This window comes from Rhinatrema bivittatum, chromosome 4 (genome assembly GCF_901001135.1).
Source record: "Rhinatrema bivittatum chromosome 4, aRhiBiv1.1, whole genome shotgun sequence".
In the NCBI taxonomy this organism is placed as follows: Eukaryota; Metazoa; Chordata; class Amphibia; order Gymnophiona; family Rhinatrematidae; genus Rhinatrema; species Rhinatrema bivittatum.
Window position 1 is genome coordinate 346,431,162 of NC_042618.1, and position 6,962 is coordinate 346,438,123.

General features: G+C 37.2%; 1 long non-coding RNA gene across 2 annotated transcripts; it reads left to right on the forward strand.

Annotated features, from left to right (window-relative positions):
- Positions 1 to 1,629: 1,629 nt before the first annotated feature.
- On the forward strand, positions 1,630 to 4,656 carry LOC115090947. Of its 2 annotated transcripts, none has more exons than XR_003856551.1 (3): positions 1,630 to 2,095; positions 2,466 to 3,313; positions 4,054 to 4,656. It is a non-coding gene; the product is annotated as an uncharacterized LOC115090947 (long non-coding RNA). The 2 variants fall into 2 exon arrangements; XR_003856550.1 differs by having other exon boundaries at positions 1,638 to 2,095; positions 3,153 to 3,313.
- Positions 4,657 to 6,962: the final 2,306 nt, after the last annotated feature.

A 6,962-nucleotide genomic window follows, 5' to 3' on the forward strand; every position in this document is an offset into this window, starting at 1 on the left:
TTCACATCTACCCGTTCTAGACCTCTCATGATTTTAAATACTCCTAGATTCCTTTCCTGGTTAACAATAGGATAGTGTGACCCTGAAATACCACATTTGTTGGAAAAGACATCAACGAGTGTTTGCCAAGATACAAAATTTCTGTTTCTGATAAATTCAGTGATTGTTTGTTGCTTGATAGCCAGCTTTCTACTGCTGATAGATAAATATCAATTAAGCCGAGTGTTGTGGTGACATCAGAAGTAACTGGGAAAAAAAGATTTATATATCAGCCGCATATAAGCGGTAATAAAAGGAACAACCTGGAAGAAAGTGGGGTGCGGGAGCTGACCTGCATCTATTTCTAAATATTGGAGGGGTTTTGGAGGTGAGGGTGGCAGGCCATCTATGATATTTTGAGCAAATGGATGGGAATCAGCAAGGCACTTTTTTTTTTTTTTTTTTTTTAATTTAATAGTAACACTTAACTGGATATCTTCAAAGATTTCCGGTTAAGTGAAAAGTTATCTGGCCACACAAGGCTAGATACCTTTAAAACGTAACTGGTTATATTCAAACATAGCCAATTACGTTTTTAAGTTATTCAGCTCGATGGAGCTGGATAACTTTAGGCAAGCATATTCAGTAGCATGTTTATCCAATTGAATATCTGGGACAAGTTATCCAGCCAGCTTTAGCTAGATGACGTGTCTGCATGCTGGCTTACTGACTATGCCCCTCCCTCCTAGAAGACTGCTGAAACTTTGCCCATGGTGGCTTAGGTTCTCTTTAAAGAAGACAGAAGGTCATGTCAAATGTGATCTAACATACAGACAAGAGGCAATTTTTAATTTGACCTACAGATTGCAAAAGCTGGCTTGCAAACTGGAGGCAGTACAAGAGGCTATTGCAGATAAGGCCAGTGACGCTGTAGTGCCTCATTATAAACTGCACATTTATTGAGGCAGCTAGTGTTTTCACAGATGAAAATAAAAAGTTATAGGAAAACATCTGCACTTTAGGCCAGCGCTTTCTAAAAATATATTACACCTGTTCCTAGTTCAGCACACTAATCATACTTTATCAGTGAAGCCAAGTGCTCATAATGCCAAAAGGAATGTGTTTTTCTTCCAAGCCTTAAATGTGTTTCCCTTCTGTAACACAAACCAGCTCACTACGCACACCAAAATAAAACTGGAACCCAATGGCACATCAGAGTGGTAATTTTAACCATTCCCACTTTAGACAATCAACTTCAGTAGTAGTATTTTTACAACTTTAGCATGTCAGTACAGCAGTCGACATTGTAAATGCCATTTAAATGAATTTGCTGAGGGCATGAAGAAAAATGCTGAAACATCTGTTTGCGTCATTTGCTTCTGAACTGGAAGCTACACTCTGCTGAAGCACAAATACGAAGATATCTATGAAAGGCACAGCTATGAAATGGTCAGATAGCTAAACCTACTTAACAAGTATTGTACTATCGTACAGAGAACTGCAGAATGTTGATTTAATGCTTGCTCAATAGAAGCACCACACTTCCCACCCACCTGTCTCAAGCTTTTAAAAAATGTGACATGTATGCTTTTCACATGGTAATGAATGAGAGTTTAAGCTTGCAGACTCACCAACTGCACTAATCAGTTTGCTAGTTTTAAATCAGTCAAAGCTCCTTTTGCTACCAGCAGGATGTATACAGACACCCTTAGCTGATCAGATGAAGAATGCTATGTACAGAATGCTGCTTGCCCAACTGGGTTAACCACTATTTTGGCATGCTGTAAATTATAATGTAACAGTGCAGAATGCAGTGTGTCATGAAAACTTGGATTTAGAAAGCAGCTTTGATCCAAACAGGCTCCCATTGCATTTTACAAGGGTAATTCTTCAAAACCATCCATGGACCCTCACCTCCGAGGTGGAATGCGTGGCTACAAATATTGGGTCTGATCTGCAGGTTTTGCTACCAAGAGAGGCAGGTAACAATGGAAGGCACAGTTACAACCCATCTTAGCCCAATTCAGCATATTGCCATCGCGATGAAAGATGAGGGCTCCCTCAGAAGACCCTGACTGTTGTGAGAGAACAGTGCAACTAAGGAAGAGACTAAAAGGTATTTAGGGTACCCTGAGGGTGAGGGTGGGAATAATGCAAGAAAATGGATACTCCATTCAGCTTTGTTTATACAGTTAAGGGCTTTTCCCTGCATTTGATGGGGATACCTAGCTGCTTGCGCTGTACATAGCTTATGCACCTTTGCCTAGGACTATCTGAAGACCTGAGATTTAGATTTGAAAACTGAAAAAAATATTTTTTCCCCTACTTTACAAAAACTGTTCTTCTGTGATGATCCCATTTGGGTTTCTCCTTTTAGCCCAGTACAATTTTTACTGCTTGTGCTCAGATGGCAAGCAGTATATGCAAAGAATGGCACTTGAAACTCAAGTGCTCACTAATCCTTTTACAAAGATGCTTTCCTTTAGAACAAGAAGTTCCACACAGAACTAATGGAACCTACATTCTGGAAGACATGTTTGCATCCTTGTCAAGATCCCCTTGCACTTCCTGATTTGTCCTGAAAATCTGGTGTCAACAGGACACATGCATACATGGTGATCTCATAAGCCTTCTCTTTAGAAAGTAGGTTAAACAAATATCAAATGTAGGGAGCAGACAGTAAGGAGCAAATTCATCCATTAATAGTTTGAATTTGACAGGAACAACTGGGCACACTGGAAGGTTCAGCTGCTCTTTTGTTATGTTAAATAGGTAAAAGCATACCTAAGCAATAAGATCCAAATAGAAAAGGTTTTTGCTGACGGTTAAAGCCCTGCCTAGATTAATTAAAGAATAGAGGCAAAGCTAGGTAATCTGAAAAGGAGTAATACTTTTATTATCAATGTTTTCTTATTTTACAAAAAAAAAGTTACCTTATTCTTAATTAAAATAGAACACAAGGCAGTCCTAAAAATGCCCTAATCTAAATCAGGTCTCTAAATGAACATTTTAGATTAGTATATAAACTAAATAGGGACTGCCCTTTCTTTCTTATAATTGCCCCAGATTAATCCCACCCACAAGAAAATCCACAAAAAAAATAGGCAGGGTTAACAACTGTGATTTTTGAGTCCATCTTCACTAATCACCAATGCACCACACGCATTTTACAGAGGATCTGACCACACGCCGAAGTGCCGGGCCTGCTGAAAGGGGCGATCCAGGGGGCATGGTCTGGTCTGGGCAGGCCAGGACAGCACCATTTGCTGGTCCAGGGAAAGCACTCATCAGCAGCCAGCCAGCACGCAGAAGATACTTCTGCTCAGGAAGAGCAGTAAGTATTAAAATAAAAAATTAGGGGCTAGGTAGGATTTGGTTAGGGGTCGGGGAGGAGAGGGGGAAAAGGTATGAAGGGTAGGGAACGGGGGAAGACCTACTTATGTCACCACGCATACTTTATAAAAATCCCCTCCCACACATGCGCACAGAGATGTTAAAATCCAGCGTGCATGTGCACACGGATCTCGCATTTTCTAACATGCGCACGGCAACGTGTGCATGTTATAAAATCGGCGCATGCAGCTTTGAAAGTCTACCCATAATTGTATATTCATGTCTGATGAACACCATCCATAGTGCAGGTGAAAATATTCCAGCTTTAAAATTGATGTAACTTTCCAGGCTTTCTAGCGTGTGAGAGGAATAGGTAAAAAGTGGTAATGCTTTATTTACACTGCTGTTGCTTAACCTCTGACACAGCAGGTCAGTGTTATCCAAGGGAAGTTTCTCCTAGCTTAGGTATCATCTGCAGGGATCTGAAACTAGATTTAACAAATTCTAAGGCACCTGCAGAACAAAAACAAAACAGAAGACTTTGCAATTCAATACAGCATAAGTGAAAACAAGCATTAAGTATTAAGGTTCTCTTTGGGCCAACACATTTTTAACTGTAGCACAAACTAAGACAGCAGGTTTCAAAGCCTCCTCTCTCCTTTCAAAGCCTTATCAAAATCAAATTTCTTCTGATCACAATTTAAGAGTTGGAATTTGATAAATCTAAAACCTCATTTTCAGATACTACCACCCTTCAAGGCTCCTTCACTCTTCTCAGCAGGAGTTACTGTGCCTTTTTCCCCCTGCTGCGATTCATCTGGATATAATGCTTCAATCTTCTGCTAGGTGTCAGGCACCCCTAACTTTGGAGCTTGTTCCTGTTCTGTATTCAAGCTGAATAAGACTATTTAAAATTTAGATAGTAAAATGAAAGCCTGGTTATTCTCCTTGGCTTGCAAAGACTAAGCAGTTTCCACAGCTTTTGACCCTAATTGTTGAACAACTTAACAAATCTATCCTTACTTTTATTATATTGTTTTGACTTGTTCTGTGTAATTGATTTTAATGATTGTGTTATGTTATTGTGCAACCACATAGATTTATAATATATGCAGTAAATTAATATAACAAAGTATAATATATCTGTATACCCCCATATCTGTATACCCCCATATATCTGTATCCAAGTTACTTTTACCTGTTCATTGTAAGACATTAACTTGTCATTGTTCTGTTCAGAATGTAAACCGAATTGATCAGTAGCTCTGTTATTGGAAAATCGGTATATAAAAGTGCAAAATAAAAAAATAAATAATAAACAATTTGCTACTATTCATAGACTGATCTGTTTTAGTCCATATTTCTTCTTTTGCTTCATTCAGTTACCATGTTGAAAGTCTTCTGTGGCCTACTTTTTGAGTTTCAACATACAGCTTAGGAACCACTGCTGTAGTGGCTATATGAAAGAACTCATTTTAAAATTATGCAATGTCCCACGTCTAAATTTAACTCAAGCAAATCATGTTTTTCTTTATTGTTCAGTTTACCCAACTGATGCTATACAGCACCATGTACACTAAAAAAAATTGCTAGGTGACTTTGAATACAGCTACTTTTGACTATGGCTAGGGCTCTACCACATTCAAGCCAATTACTTGTTAACCCAAGTAAAAACATGGTGATGGGGTAGGAGTTTAGGTTGAAAGGAATATTGAGTGTGCAAAATATTTTTTTAAATCTCCAATGTGATAGGAGCTGTTGAAAAGTATTTTTAGAAAAAGTTTTATCTAAGAGGATAAAAAAATTATCTTCTAGTGCTCAAAGGAAAAAGAATTGTCTAGCAGCAAGATAAACTGGAACAACAAATGTTCTCAAAGATGTTAAGGTTCTAACAGTCTTTCCCATTGTACTTTGTCAACTGATTTTTTTATTTGCTAATTTACATTTAATCCACCTATCAATTATACAGAGAATAAAACCAGTATATGAGTGCTCTGTGAAGTTGAAAATTTTCCAGTCAGGTTTGGTACAAATTATATTTTTAGTTTTACAATTAATTTTTTAACTCATGAAAAGCTCCAACAACATATCTTACTCCTGACTTCCAAGCATTCAATCATACTCTAGACTTCACTGCTCTGGTGAGGGGGACAGAATGTTTTCAGAAAAGGGCTGATTACCAGGTACAAGCCACACAAAGATCCAGTTTATTTCATTTGAGATGTGAATTTGGCTTTAAACTCTGGTCTTCAAACCTGAAATATGAGCACATAGGCTATTTAACACATTGAATTAAATGCCATGAAGTTGCTTCCCAAACTCGTTTTATCAATCAATGAATAATGCAAATATCTTCAGCAACAAGGCAGAAAGGGGTAGAGTTAGCTATAAACAGTGATGCCCAATAAGGTCTGAGGCACTAGAAACAGCTGAGTTCTTTATGTCGCCAGGGATAGCAGTAACCCAGGCTATTGAATGCATTAGTGCTAACAATATTCAACCAAAGGTTTATTTTTATTTTTACTGGCAAACTCTCTACAACATATGAAGAATGGCAACGGCCAAGAACATTCCTATGGAATTCATAGAAAGGCCACATTTAGTAAAGTGAAAAATGGGTGGTGTTATATTTAATCAAAAGGTGCTTAGTTTTTAACTGGCTAATAATACATTTTGAGGGAACTAGAATATTGAAATATTAAGTTTGCCAACATGAAACCAGTTAATCCAGAATTGTGTGTTTCTGCAGAGATCATTTTACTGAGAGTCAGGGGCAGTATCCTCCAAGAAGGATCACATTGCTATTATAAATCAAAGTTTATGGACCTGTCTTATGGAATAGGGAAGGCAGTTTGGTTATTACAATATATTAAGTTGAGACCATCTGTGAGAGCTGGAATGCTGGTTCACATAACCTTTTTAAAATTGACACTCAGGTAATGTATATTAAAGCATATTACTAAGATGGAAAAAGAATTTGTTGTTTTTAAGATGCAACATTGTTAACATGTTTACTAGCCCAAGAAACTAATCTGGAACCATTTTGACTATTAAGTCTAGAACAGCAGTAACTATTCAAAAAGTGTTTAAATTTAAGTCCATACTATGCATCTTGTATTATAATAATCCATAAAGTATTTTGGCAATGTAGAGTGCTGAAGTTAACAAAAACACAGCATTAGAAATTGTCCTGTGATAACAAGTTACTATTTAACAAGCAATTTAATTTTAGAGATAAGTAATGATTCCTAAGCAAATTTTCTTTTTATTCAAAGTCTTTCAGCATGTTTTCATTCCAAGAACAGAATACTGGTGCACTGGTCTGTCAACCTTTACAGATTATGCCTCGGATGAGTGTCATTGTACTACCTACAACTTTTATGGAATAAACAGTTGCTTCTCCAACTCAAGACCCAACTGTAATTTAATACAGTCTCAGAAATAAGATAGACTACTTAAAGTATAGTAAAATGATCTTTGTGGAAAGACTGATATGAAGTATTGTAACTTTAGACATTATTAAAACTATGCATCGATAACACAGCAGCTCAAACAAAACTCTTAATTTAAAAGACAGTTAATTAGGATTAAAAAAATCACTACACAGTTTTGAACACTAGGAGACTAACAAAAGAGCCACAGAAGGAATA